This window comes from Ovis aries, chromosome 1 (genome assembly GCF_016772045.2).
Source record: "Ovis aries strain OAR_USU_Benz2616 breed Rambouillet chromosome 1, ARS-UI_Ramb_v3.0, whole genome shotgun sequence".
Taxonomy (NCBI): Eukaryota; Metazoa; Chordata; class Mammalia; order Artiodactyla; family Bovidae; genus Ovis; species Ovis aries.
Window position 1 is genome coordinate 119145155 of NC_056054.1, and position 15265 is coordinate 119160419.

Sequence of the window (15265 nt, forward strand, 5' to 3'; positions counted from 1 at the left end):
CACTCTCTTCTTTCACTTTCATCAAGAGGCTTTTTAGCTCCTCTTCACTTTCTGCCATAAGGGTGGTGTCATCTGCATATCTGAGGTGATTGATATTTCTCCTGGCAATCTTGACTCCAGCTTGTGTTGCTTCTAGTCCAGTGTTTCTCATGATGTACTCTGCATAGAAGTTAAAAAAGCAGGGTGACAATATACAGCCTTGACGTACTCCTTTTCCTGTTTGGAACCAATCTTTTTTTCCTTGTCCGGTTCTAACTGTTGCTTCCTGACCTGCATACAGATTCCTCAAGAGGCAGGTCAGGTGGTCTGGTATTCCCATCTCTCTCAGAATTTTCCACAGTTGATTGTGATCCACACAGTCAAAGGCTTTGGCATAGTCAATAAAGCAGAAATAGATCTGTATTTTTTTTAGCTCTCTTGCTTTTTCCATGATCCAGCGGAGGTTGGCAATTTGATCTCTGGTTCCTCTGCCTTTTCTAAAACCAGCTTGAACGTCAGGCAGTTCACGGTTCACGTATTGCTGAAGCCTGGCTTGGAGAATTTTGAGCATTACTTTACTAGTATGTGAGATGAATGCAATTGGGTGGTAGTTTGAGCATTCTTTGGCATTGCCTTTCTTTGGGATTGGAATGAACACTGATCTTTTCCAGTCCTGTGGCCACTGCTGAGTTTTCCAAATGTGCTGGCATATTGAGTGCAGCACTTTCACAGCATCATCTTTCAGGATTTGAAACAGCTCAACTGGAATTCCATCACCTCCACTAGCTTTGTTCGTAGTAATGCTTCCTAAGGCCCACTTGACCTCACATTCCAAGATGTCTGGCTCTAGATTAGTGATCACATCATCATGATTATCTGGGTTGTGAAGATCTTTTTTGTACAGTTCTTCCATGTTATCTTGCCACCTCGTCTTAATATCTTCTGCTTCTGTTAGGTCCAGACCATTTCTGTCCTTTATTGAGCCCATCTTTGCATGAAATATTCCCTTGGTATCTCTAATTTTCTTGAAGAGATCTCTAGTCTTTCCCATTCTGTTGTGTTCTTCTATTTCTTTGCATTGATCACTGAAGAAGGCTTTCTTATCTCTTCTTGCTATTCTTTGGAACTCCGCATTCAGATGCTTATATCTTTCCTTTTCTCCTTTGCTTTTCACCTCTCTTCTTTTCACAGCTATTTGCAAGGCCTCCTCAGACAGCCATTTTGCTTTTTTGCATTTCTTTTCCATGGAGATGGTCTTGATCCCTGTCTGCTGTACAGTGTCATGAATCCCATTCCATAGTTCATCAGGCACTCTATCTATCACATCTAGGCCCTTAAATCTATTTCTCACTTCCACTGTATAATCATAAGGGATTTGATTTAGGTCATACCTGAATGGTCTAGCGGTTTTCCCCTACTTTCTTCAATTTCAGTCTGAATTTGGTAATAAGAAGTTCATGATCTGAGCCACAGTCAGCTCCTGGTCTTATTTTTGTTAACTGTATAGAGCTTCTCCATCTTTGGCTGCAAAGAATATAATCAGTCTGATTTTGGTGTTGACCGTCTGATGATGTCCATGTGTAGAGTCTTCTCTTGTGTTGTTGGAAGAGGGTGTTTGCTATGACCAGTGCATTTTCTTGGCAAAACTCTATTAGTCTTTGCCCTGCTTCATTCCGCATTCCAAGGACAAATTTGCCTATTACTCCAGGAGTTTCTTGACTTCCTACTTTTAAGGAGGCCACTCCACTTGTTTCTGCATGGATATGACCTGAGGGGCTAGCAATGTACAGAAAACAACCCCCGGTTCCCTTTGAACCAGGGATATGTCAGCAGGCAAGGCCTGAGGTCTCTATACCATGGAACAATGACAAAATAATAAGGAGAACTGAAACAGTGTAGACACATTGGAGAAATGCTAAGAGTAGAATCTTCAGGACTGGGCACAGGATGGTAAAAGAAAAAGTAGAGTCTAGAAGGACCCTTATATTAGGGAAAGACTGTATAGAGCTACACAAGATTTTTTGTGCTTTTTTTTTTTCTTCTCACCAAATTTCCCTGGGCAAATCATCACTGATAAGGAGAAGAGAAGAGACCCAACACCAGAGGAATCAGCTGCAAGTGTCAAGATGCCTAGCCAGAGCAAATGACCAAAGAGGGACCCTAACTGAACATTTCTGTCTTCACACCCTTGAGGCTGAGTGACTGCAGTCAGGAGAAAAGGCGCCTGAAGATGAGCAGTGCCTGAGGCTGAGGTAGAAAGAGACTCCATGAGATTCAGGACCTCCTTGAGGGAGAGCAACCTGCTGCCTCCTAAATATTGACAGAGATACATACTATGCTCATAAATTGGAAGCCTCAGTATTGTTAGTATGTCAGTTCTCCCCAGTTTAATTTATTGACTCAGGGCAATCCTAATCAGAATTACAACCAAGGAAATGGGAATCCACTCTAGTATTCATGCCTGGGAAATCCCATGAGCAGAGGCGCCTGGTGGGCAACAGCCTATGGGGTCAGAAGAGTTGGACACAATTTAGTGACTAAACCACCACCATCATCTTACAAATGTAAAAGCTGATTCTCAAGTTTATATAGAAAGGCAAAGGATCCAGAATAGCCAGAACAATCTTGAAGAAGAACTAAGTTAGAGGACTCTGATTTCAAGGCTTACTATAAATCCATAGTAATCAAGACAGAATAGTACCGGCATAAAGATGGACAAATAGATCAATGGGAAAGAGCAGAATTCAGAAACAGACTCAAATATATCTGGTCAATTGACTTTTTGCAAAAGTACCAAGGCAATGGAGGAAAAAAAAGTCTTTTCAATAGATGGTGTCACAGAGATTGGATAAACATTTCAACAAACTTAAACTCATAATACACTCAAATATTAATATGTGATGAATCAAATATCTAAATGTGTAAGCTGAAACTAAAATGCTTCTGAAAGAACTATATGGAAAACATTCATAAACAAGTTAGTCTCCCTAAACAAGGACGCGTGAGGATATGTGGTTAGAAGGTTGTCCACATGGACGAAAGAACAGTGGCAAAGTAAAGCAGTAAAAGGAGACTGGTCATCCAGGGAAATTTATCAAATAAGCAAATGATTGAAAGAAAATTGAGTCTGAATCTTCATTTCTGCAAGAGGAATATACCAATATGGAAAGTGAGAAAACTCACTTGAACCATGTAGTGTGTTGAAGGCATTGGTGTGAACTAATGGTCGTCAGTACAGAGAGATAAATGTATAAATAAATATAGAGGTAAAGTAGAGGATAATGTGTGTGGAAGAAATATATTTCATTCACTAGACCTTTTCACTTCTGAGAGGGGCTCCCACTACCAAATCTGGGACAATTCAAATGTCAAAGTAAATGATAGGAATAGGTCCTAGCCCCATGGGTAAAGTAAAAATGCAAGAGCCCATAGAAACTTAATAAGTTGATGAATAAGCTAAAAGTTTAATGAGAAATGGAACATTTCCACTGTGTCTTAAAACCTTTCAATAAAGCATCTTTTAATTGCAATGGGAAAACACGTAACTTTAGAGTCTAGAAACTGCAGATACCATCTCATCCAGTGATCAAAGTTAACATCATCAGTAACAGGAAAATTGAATTCCTGTGCCACCTAATAGGATGCAATAAGAATAACACAGCTTCATTTCTGCAGTATTTTTGCTAAAGATGCATGAGTTTAATCATAAAGAAGCATCAGACAAACCCAAATTGTGAGACATTCTACAAAATAACTGGTGTGTATTCATCAGAAGTGTCAAAGTCATGAAAATCAAGGAAAGATTGAGGAATTGTTCCAGATTGAGGGAGACTAAATATACATAACTAAATGCAATGAGTAATTCTGAACTAGAGTCTTCTGCTAAAATGTAAATTCCTGGAGAAACTGGTGAAACTTGAATGTGGTCTGAGGATACTGATCCTGATTTCCTGATTTTGATTGCTATATTGTAGTTAGGCAGGAGAATATCCTTACAGGAAGAAAATGCACATTAAACATACATATATAGGGTGATGGCATATTGTGTGGGTAACTTATCCTCAAATGATTCAGGAAAAGTCTTTTATATTCACTTGTATATTTTTTTGTAATTCTGAGATTATTTCAAGGAAAATATTGTAGTGGGGAAAACTCTAGTGGAGGGGTGTGCAGAATCGTACCTCCTTCCTGTGTATGTTTGGCATCTACATATGTGCCGATCTGATTGCAGGACCAGCCATATGCGGAATCAATTCCCCATTTTCTGGAACTATAAAGATATCAAAAGGTGCTTGTTCTTTTTAGGCCTTCAGAATAAGGTATGAATATTCCTAAGATTTCTTTTTTGGGGGGAACTTAGATAGCTCAGTTGGTAAAGAATCCACCTGTAATGCAGGAGACCCTGATTTGATTCCTGGGTCAGGAAGATGCGCTGGAGAAGGGATAGGCTACCCACTCCAGTATTCTTGGGCTTCCCTTGTGGCTCAGCTGATAAAGAATCCGCCTGCAATGTGGGAGACCTGGGTTCAATTCCTGGGTTGGGAAAATCCCCTGGAGAAGGGAAATGCTACCCACTCCAGTATTCTGGCCTGGAGAATTCCATGGACTTTACAGTCCATGGGGTCACAAAGAGTTGGACACAACTGAGTGACTTTCTCTTTAACTCTTTTGAAGTTAGGATAAGTCTCTTTTGACCCTTTAAGAAAGTGCAGGAGTGAGGCTGAGGAGGATGAAGAGACCTAGTTCTTGGGAAAAACAGGATACTCCCAGTTGGTTATAGCTGAAGGCAGCTGTGTTGCTTATTCTTCACTTGCACCTTCCTGTTTTTCCCCCCAACTCCATTCTCTTTCCTTTTCTTCCTTAATTTGTACTCCTGGAGGGCACAGCCTGATCCCTTGCCATCTAACTTCTAGTTGGGTTCTGCCAATGAGAGGTGGGCAGGATGGGAGAGTGGGAGGAGAAATTGGTTGTGGTGTTTCCTCCTTTGCACACTCCCTGCACTGGCGCTGCTGTGCTAGCAGTGGCATTTCTCCACAATTCCAACTGCTGAAAATCCCCCTCTGTGCTTCTAGCTCTTCCTGGGTTCTGGAAGGTTTCACCCTCTTCTCTGCCCTGGTCCTTTCAGGCCTTGGGGAGGTTATGGCTTTCCCAGCAATAAAGAACTCATTTCCAACAATGAAAGACAACTCCTAAGCTATATAGTGAAGAAGTGAAGTGAAGTGAAGTCGCTCAGTTGTGTCCGACTCTTTGCGACTCCATGGAATGTAGCCCACCAGGCTCCTCTGTCCATGGGATTCTCCAGGCAAGAATACTAGAGTGGGTTGCCATTTCCTTCTCCAGAGGATCTTCCCAACCCAGAGATCAAACCCAGGTCACCCGCATTGGAGGCAGACGCTTTTACCTCTGAGCTACCAGGGAGGCCCAAAGCTATATATGATGGACTTAATAAAGAAGCTAAATAGTCTGCACAAGTGGCTTCCTTTCCTTTAAGAAGTAACGTCAAGTTAAGTGATTTTAAGAATTGACTCACTTTCCTTCATGTTTTAGCTGTATGAGGAACCTGTGTACAGAGGAAGGGCAAGTGAAGGTGGACTGGATTGCTCAGTGTCTTAATGCCTCTCCGCAAGGAGGAGGATGAACCCCTGCCCTAAGATATGTGACATGTGTCTGGCTCTGGATAATGAAATGGGAACAGAAAGGGCGGTGCCTCAAGAAGAAGCTTTATGAGTCACTTTGTGAGTCCATCATTTTTCATTTCCAATACCTTGAGGCCAGAATCATCCACAGATCTGGATTTGTTACCAAGGCCAAGCTGTACTGCTCACCACATGATGGGCCAGTAAATCAAGACGAGTTGTTGTGGCAAGGAATAGTGACTTTATTCAGAAAGCCAGCAGACCAAGAAGATGGTGGACTTGTGTCTCCAAGAACCATCTTACCAAGTTAGAACTCAGGCTTCTTTTGTACTAAAATGGGGGAGTCAAGTCAAACATTTCTTGGTTCCGGTCAGCGTCCAGGAGGGATGTGTTAGTTTCTTCCTCCCTGCAGTCATTCACAGTGGGCCTGGTCAGGATGTTTCCTGTGAGCTAAACAAAGGTATTTTAGCTTAATGCTCATTACCTGGGAGGCAGGGTTCCCAGAGATGGGCTGTTATAGGTAATATCCCTTAGTGATTAACGTGTAATAGAATACAAAGATTCTTCCCTGTTACAATTTCCCACTGTCAGTGTCCATTCTACAATCTTGTGGGCAAAGGCATGAAGAGTTCCCACTAATGAATGTTCCTAGACTCTTTAGTCAGCAGTTTATTATCTACAACTATTTGAACCTGATGAAACCTCTCAACACTTTGCTGTCTAATTTGTAATTGAACTTGAGGTTTTGGTTCCAGTTCCCAGTAAATATACTAAATTCCTGAGCTACTTATGTACTTATGTGTACAAAATTAAACAAACTGGTTGATCCTTCTCCAGCTACAATGAAATTACCATCTACTTCAGTTGAAGAGGCAGATCTGTTGGAGGCAAGCTCGTGAACAGACGTTGGTATAGTGCCCAAAGTTTTAACATATTGCCAACATCTAGGTCTTTTAGGGCATTTATAGATTTTCTCACCTGGATGGACACCTAGAATGGCCTACCAAACAATATTTTAAGGGGGCTCTATGGACATGAGACTGAGTGAACTCCGGGAGTTGGTGATGGACAGCCTGGTGTGCTGCAATTCATAGGATCGCAAAGAGTCGGACACTACTGAGCGACTGAACTGAACTGAATTTAAGCCTGCTTCTGGGAACCACTGATCTATAGCAGGGCAACTGGCAAGGCCTTATCCTTAAATTAATATTCATTTTATCAGTTTTTCCTGTTGATTGTGGTCTCCAGGATGAATGCAGTTCTAACGCCCTAATCCATATCAGGAGATAAAGGGTTGTAACTAATTAGAAGCTACTTATTTTAAAAACTAATAGCTTAAAACTCTCACATACAAAAAACAAAAAACAGTTCACAAAACATTCTCCTTTCCTTCTGAAGGTTTTCTGATAAGTTAAGTTAAATGGCCAATTGAGACAACTGAGATGAACTGTTCTGATACCATTCTTCCTCCACTGATTAAGACTGGGGTGGCTGGTACTGGGAACAACATTCATTTAGCTTTCTGAGCTTTGTGGGAAGACTTGGTGACTTTGCCAGCTCCCTCTGCCTTCTTGTCCACTGCTTTGATGACCCCCACAGCAACTGTCTTTCCTATTGTGAGCAGCAAAATGGCCCAGAAGAGGTTAGTCGGAGAAGCTCTCAACACACAAGGTTTTGTTATGAACCATGTCAATGATGGCAGCATTAGCAGAGTTCAAGAATTTGAGGCCATCTTCCAGCTTTTTCCCTGGAGCAATGATCTATCTTCACCTCATCCCAGGTGACTTGCAAGCAACGTGAGCTCTGTGACAATCCAGCACAGGTGCACATCCAGCAATGATTTGGCCTGGAAGATTCAAGATAATTCCTTGAGCTGTGAAGCAGCTGCTTCCACTGAGGGGTCATTTTTGCTATCACCAGTTGCATTGCCATGACGAACATCTTTGACAGACATGTTTTTGACATTGAAGCCCCACATTGTCCCGAAAAAGGGCTTTACTTTAAAGCTTCATGGTGCATTTCAACAGACTTTACCTCAGTTGTAGTGTTGACTGGAGCAAAGGTACCACCAAGTCAAGTTTGAGAACACCAGTCTCCAACTGACCTGCAGGGACAGGACTAATACTGCCAGTTTTGTAGTCATCCAAAGTGCTGGCGCAAGGAATAAGCTGGCTGGTATTGTAAAAAGTCAGTCTGTGCGAGAGGTGATTCTCTCACCTCAAATGATATTACTTTGGGTTAGGTGTTACAGTTCAGTTCAGTTCAGTCGCTCAGTCGTGTCCGACTCTTTGCGACCCCATGAATCGCAGCACGCCAGGCCTCCCTGTCCATCACCAACTCCCGGAGTTCACTCAGACTCATGTCCATCGAGTCCGTGATGCCATCCAGCCACCTCATCCTCTGTTGTCCCCTTCTCCTCCTGCCCACAATCCCTCCCAGCATCACAGTCTTTTCCAATGAGTCAACTCTTCGCATGAGGTGGCCAAAGTACTGGAGTTTCAGCTTTAGCATCATTCCTTCCAAAGAAATCCCAGGGCTGATCTCCTTCAGAATGGACTGGTTGGATCTCCTTGCAGTCCAAGAGACTCTCAAGAGTCTTCTCCAACACCACAGTTCAAAAGCATCAATTCTTAGGTGCTCAGCCTTCTTCACAGTCCAACTCTCACATCCATACATGACTACAGTGTCCCTTTTTAATGGGATTTGTATTGGCCATGTGTTTGGCCTTCCCCAGGGTGCTATGAGTGCACACTTCTGAACTTACCTTTCAGTAGACCTCAGAGCAGGGGGGAGCTCTGTCTCCTTTTCCTGGGGTTTTCATTTGTGAGTTTGGGTTTTGGGGTGGGTTTTTTTTTTTTTTTGCCAGATTTCTTGAGTCTCGTTCACTTTTGCTTTGGCTCTCCTTTTCAAAACCCTGTCAAGATGCATGAATAAGTATTGCTCTAGAAGCGCATACCTCCCTCACTGGGGTCCCAGTTTGGTTCATCTGTGGGTACAGCCAAGTGGGCTTCAGCTGTAGATAATTATCCCTATAAAGGAGGGTTATGATCCTTTCAATTACAATAGAAACCCAGCTGGCTATTTGCACTTATCCCTCTATGTGAGATAACAGCAATTGAAATTGCCCTGCCCTGGGAGTGGCTCCTGTCCTAAACTGAATACTCTACTGGTTCTTAGTTGGTGATAACAGGCCAAGGTCCTGTGGTCCAGGAACTAACAGGATTTTCTTATTGGTCCCTAGAAAGAAGGGAAGTCCTGATTCCTGGAGTCAGGAATCAGAAAGAAAGGACAATGGGAAAGAATGGAAGGTAGAGGAAGGAATGGATACATTGGCATAATAGCAGGCACACCTGGGACACCTAGCTCAGCTGGAAGGAGTTAAGGTTTGACTCAGCACATCCTTGCCCCCTTTCCCTTCCTTTCCTTGTTTTCCCTGATGTATTGATAAGAGTACAAGCACTTGCACATAAGGGATATCATCATTCCTCCCCTCTTCTTCACAGAATAGCTACAGAGTCATTCAAAAGCCACTGTAAAACCATAAATAGCAATTGATCATCTCTAACCATTTTGCTTTGGCATCAACCAACTGAGATTGTAAAGAAACTTGGTTACTACTGTGACATACAATTTAAGATAATTCCTAAAATTATGACTGGTATCAATTACCAGCATATACTAGATTTTGTGAAAGATAGTCACTCATTTGTGTCCAACTCCTTGCAACCCTGTGGACTGCAGCCTTCCATGCTCCTCTGTTCACAGAATTCTCCAGGTAAGAGTACTGGAGTGGGTTGCTGTTTCCTCCTCCAGGGGATCTTCTCAATCCAGGTCTCTCAAATTGCAGACTGATTCTTTACCATCTGAGCTACCAGGGAAGCCCAAGAATAGTGGAGTGGGTAGCCTATCCCTTCTGCAGAGGATCTTCCTGATCCAGGAATCAAACTTGAGTCCCCTGCATTGCAGGTGGATTTTTTGCCAGTTGAGCTATCAGGGAAGCCCATGCCAGATTTTAGGAGCCCCATACAATGTCCAAAATGTGTACATCAATGTTCACCCATCTGATATGATCCAGAGGTTTTATTTTCATTTCTTTAATAATTCTTCCCACATTAATTCAACACACTGAATAAGCCCAGTTAGTTCAGTCTTCTTCTCTCTGAGATGGAGAGAAAACACATAATTTGAGGTGTTCCAAGAGTCTTTGGAAAACTTCAGTCTTAGCTAGAGGCCAAATGAATGTCACCCAAAATTTGATTTGGGGGAAGTCTGTCAAAATATCCAGAGTTTTAGTCAGTGATAATAAGAAGATCTCAATGGCAAATACAGATCACTTAAACAAAGAAATACAGTTATCAAGGCAGAAGGGCTGGTTCGAAGGCTTAGTTGCCCCTAAGGCATGTGGGATCTCAGTTTCCCCAAGTCGTGGGGGAATCTTAGTTCCCCTGAGGTAGGTGGGATCTTAGTTCCCTGACCAGGGATCAAAATTGTATCCCCTGCATTGGACGGTGATTCTTAACCACTGGCGCACCAGAAAAGTCCCAACATTCATTTTCTTAATTAAGTTCAATCTTATTTAGTGAATCCTGACTACGTCACCTTTTAACAAAATGCATTTTCATTCCTCATACCTTCTTTGCAGAAAACACACAATCTATGTCTCTGCATACTGAAATGTTTCCCTTATATCTTCATGTTTAATCCTTAATCTCTAGTGAAAACCAAGAAGCAAGTAGTTGTGAAATGTTTCTCATTTTTTTTCTGTTCTCCTTCTTTCATTTTACATCACTAAAAGTTTTAAATATTCCAAAACTGATTTGGCTGTAAATGGAGAACCAGTACCAAACAAAATGAAACAAACAACTCAAAGGACAAACAGAAAATCCTAAGTTAACCCTCAAGTTTGGTCTTGATTTTATAGCCCCAATGACACAGGAAAACATAAGTGATCTAACTAACACAGCAAGGTAGCAGTACATGATGGACAGGGTCCTGAGATAACCCTCCTAAGCCCCTTGTGGAGACCCTAAAAGATACTGTGGCCAAACCTTATCACAATAACACATCACATTCCTATCACTCATGGATTCATATCTGTAATCAGATCACTTATCAAAAATGCACCTCACAGGACTTTAGGGATAGTTGAAATATTCCCCATTGTTAAAGACAAATTCAGGACAAAACACAAACTTTACACACAAATGCTAACATCCAAAGAAATGAGTGAGCCAATTCACAAATCAGGTAAAAATCCAATTCCTCCCTCTCTCCATCAGGGTACCCCATTCAAATATAAAACAAATTGGCTTATTCCAGAGAATGAGGCCTGAATGGAGAGGAAATAAAGTTTCCAGCTGCACACACTGGAGCAACTTACCCTATTTTATAGAGCTTCTCTGCTCTCAAATGTTGATTTCTTACTCCAACTGCCAATCACTGGGGCAGCCAGGTGTAGCTTTGGGAAATCTTGAAGAGAAGATCCTCAAAACAAGGGATCCTAGCACCTGCTAGGACCTAACTTGAAAATCTCCCAATCAAGGCAGCCAGCCAGAAGTAGCAAGGCTCCTGGATGGCTGTACCTGAACTTGTTTATCAAGTCTAAGCTTGTACTGCTCACCGCATGACAAGCTGATACATTGAGAGATCATTTGCTGGGCCAAGGAATAAGGATTTTGTTCAGAAAGCCAGCAGACCAAGAAGATGATAGACTCATGCCCCCAAAAACTATCTTGCCTCAGGTAGAACTCAGGCTTTGTTTATACTAAAAGGAGAGAGAGTAAAGGTAAACATTTCCTGGTTCCGGTCAGCCTCCAGATTTCTTCCTTCCTGCAGGTACTCCAGGTGGGACCAGTCAGGAAGCTTCCTGTGAGCATTAAAAACATGTTCAGGGAGATTTTCTTCCTCAGTGACTTTCTTCATGGCATCTGGTAACTCACCTGTTTCCTCTTGGTCAGAAGAAGGTGCTTCTCCTGTTATCTGGATGTTTTTGAAGCCAAGCCGCTTTTTAAAATTATCAAATCATACTTTGTTGGTTTTAAATTCTCCAGCTTTAGATCCTTCACCTTCCTTTCACTTTAAGTTATATAATGACTTCATTTTTTCTTGAATCACATTAAAGTCTATAGGTATGCCTTGTTGTTACTGTTCAGTCGCTAAGTCGAGTCTGACTCTTTGAGACCCCATGGACTGCAGCACATGGCTTCCCCTGTCCTTCACTGTCTCCCAGACCATGCCTGCCTTTCTTAGAGCAACTCTGTAACACATAAAATCTGTACTACTGATACTAGATTAAAAGGTGTTTTGAAAAGAGTGCAAGGTTTTCAAAGGCTTCTCAGGTGGCTCTAATGGTAAGGAATCCAACTGCCAGTGCAGAAGATATAAGAGATGTGGGTGCAGTCCCTGGGTTAGGAAGATCCCCTGGAGAAGGAATGGCAACCCACTCCAGTATTCTTGCCTGGAAAATCCTATGGACAGAGGAGCCTGGTGGGCTACAGTCCATAGGTTGCAGAGTCACACACAACTGAAGTGACTTAGCACGCATGCATGCAAGGTTTTTTAGACTGCTGCAGTAGCTGCAACAATGGTCTCATGAGTTTTCTCTTTTTTTACAATGATCCTTACTCTGGATTCATTATCTTGGAATGGTGGGCAGCTGCAGACCTCAGTTTACTGTACATAGCAAGCCATTCAACTTTTTCTTGTATTGTCATGTCTTGTAATGTCTACTTCTTGGGAACGCTTCCAGCATCATTAGTGATAGTTCGTATGGGTCCCGTGGTGTTATTCAAGGTCTACGGTATTGCACTAAACACAATGGAAAATACACAAGAATCATGAGATATCCTTTTAGTGTAACATGCAATTGCCTGGAGAGGGAATCTGCTCACACAATTTTTGATTAGCTGATTAGCATCACACAGCACAGTGGACACTTGTGACACTTGAGCTTATCACTATAGCAACAGGAGATTGCTATGGGATTATATACATTAGTACAGATGTACCACAGTTAATTTTAAGCAGTTATGGTTTAATACTATATCTTTATACTTGTTTACATTTCCCTTTACTGGGTATGGCACCATGTATGGTCTATTTGTGGCCATAAACTTTGATAAATTTTATTTTTTTTAACTTTATTTTACTTTACAATACTGCATTGGTTTGCCATACATCAACATGAATCCGCCACGGGTGTACACGTGTTCCCAAACCTGAACCCCCCTCCCACCTCCTTCCCCATACCATCTCTCTGGGTCATCCCAGTGCATCAGCCCCAAGCATCCTGCATCCTGCATCAAACCTAGACTGGCGATTCATTTCTTATATGATATTATACAAGTTTCAATGCCATTCTCCCAAATCATCCCACCCTCTCCCTCTCCCACAGAGTCCAAAACACTGTTCTATACATCTGTGTCTCTTTTGCTGTCTTGCATACAGGCTTATTGTTACCATCTTTCTAAATTCCATATATATGTGTTAGTATACTGTATTGATGTTTTTCTTTCTGGCTTACTTCACTCTGTAAAATTGGCTCCAGTTTCATCCACCTCATTAGAACTGATTCAAATGTATTCTTTTTAATGGCTGAGTAATACTCCATTGTGTATATGTATCACAGCTTTCTTATCCATTCATCTGCTGATGGACATCTAGGTTGCTTCCATGTCCTGGCTATTATAAACAGTGCTATGATGAACATTGGGGTACACGTGTCTCTTTCATTTCTGGTTTCCTTGGTGTGTATGCCCAGAAGTGGGATTGCTGGGTCATAAGGCAGTTCTATTTCCAGTTTTTTAAGGAATCTCCACACTGTTCTCCATAGTGGCTGTACTAGTTTGCATTCCCACAAACAGTGTAAGAGGGTTCCCTTTTCTCCACACCTTCTCCAGCATTTATTGCTTGTAGACTTTTTGATAGCAGCCATTCTGACCAGTGTGAGATGGTACCTCATTGTGGTTTTGATTTGCATTTCTCTGATCATGAGTGATGTTGAGCATTTTTTCATGTGTTTGTTAGCCATCTGTATATCTTCTTTGGAGAAATGTCTATTTAGTTCTTTGGCCCATTTTTTGATTGGGTCGTTTGTTTTTCTGGAATTGAGCTGCAGGAGTTGCTTGTATATTTTTGAGATTAGTTGTTTGTCAGTTGCTTCATTTGCTATTATTTCCCCCCATTCTGAAGGCTGCCTTTTTACCTTGCTTATAGTTTCCTTTGTTGTGCAAAAGCTTTTAATTTTAATTAGATCCCATTTGTTTATTTTTGCTTTTATTTCCAGTATTCTGGGAAGTGGGTCATAGAGGATCCTGCTGTGATTTATGCCAAAGAGTGTTTTGCCTATGTTCTCCTCTAGGAGTTTTATAGTTTCTGGTCTTATGTTTAGATCTTTAATCCATTTTGAGTTTATTTTTGTGTATGGTGTTAGAAAGTGTTCTCATTTCACTCTTTTGCAAGTGGTTGACCAGTTTTCCCAGCACCACTTGTTAAAGAGATTGTCTTTAATGCGTTGTATAGTCTTGCCTCCTTTGTCAAAGATAAGGTGTCCATAGGTGTGTGGGTTTATCTCTGGGCTTTCTATTTTGTTCCATTGATCTATATTTCTGTCTTTGTGCCAGTACCATACTATCTTGATGACTGTGGCTTTGTAGTATAGCCTGAAGTCAGGCAGGTTGATTCCTCCAGGTCCATTCTTCTTTCTCAAGATTGGTTTGGCTACTCGAGGTTTTTTGTATTTCCATGCAAATTGTGAAATTATTTGTTCTAGCTCTGTGAAAAATACCGCTGGTAGCTTGATAGGGATTGCATTGAATCTGTAGATTGCTTTGGGTAGTATACTCATTTTCACTATATTGATTCTTCTGATCCATGAGCATGGTATATTTCTCCATCTATTAGTGTCCTCTTTGATTTCTTTCACCAGTGTTTTATAGTTTTCTATATATAGGTCTTTAGTTTCTTTAGGAAGATATATTCCTAAGTATTTCTTTTCATTGCAATGGTGAATGGAATTGTTTCCTTAATTTCTTTTCTACTTTCTCATTATTAGTGTATAGGAATGCAAGGGATTTCTGTGTGTTGACTTCATATCCTGCAATTTTACTATATTCATTGATTAGCTCTAATAATTTTCTGGTGGAGTCTTTAGGGTTTTCTATGTAGAGGATCATGTCATCTGCAAACAGTGAGAGTTTTACTTCTTCTTTTCCAATTTGGATTCCTTTTATTTCTTTTTCTGCTCTGATTGCTGTGGCCAAAACTTCCAGAACTATATTGAATAGTAGTGGTGGGAGTGGGCACCCTTGTCTTGTTCCTGACTTTAGGGGAAATGCTTTCAATTTTTCACCATTAAGGATAATGTTTGTTGTGGGTTTGTCATATATAGCTTTTATCAGGTTGAAGTATGTTCCTTCTATTCCTGCTTTCTGGAGAGTTTATATCATAAATGGATGTTGAATTTTGTCAAAGGCTTTCTAAAATACATTTGTGTATATTTTATGATAGTAAGTGGTAAAATAGATTAGTAGATACATACACTTTATATATTTATGATATAGTTATCATTATCTTAAACTTTTTTGATATTTCTAAGCCACACAATTTGTGAGTTTTTCAAACTGTTGCAGATCTCAAAAAATTTTTCCCAT

General features: G+C 41.1%; 1 pseudogene; it reads right to left on the minus strand.

Moving 5' to 3' along the window:
• Positions 1 to 7125: 7125 nt before the first annotated feature.
• On the minus strand, positions 7126 to 11537 carry LOC114109109 (elongation factor 1-alpha 1-like; annotated as a pseudogene).
• Between the last annotated feature and the right edge of the window lie 3728 nt (positions 11538 to 15265).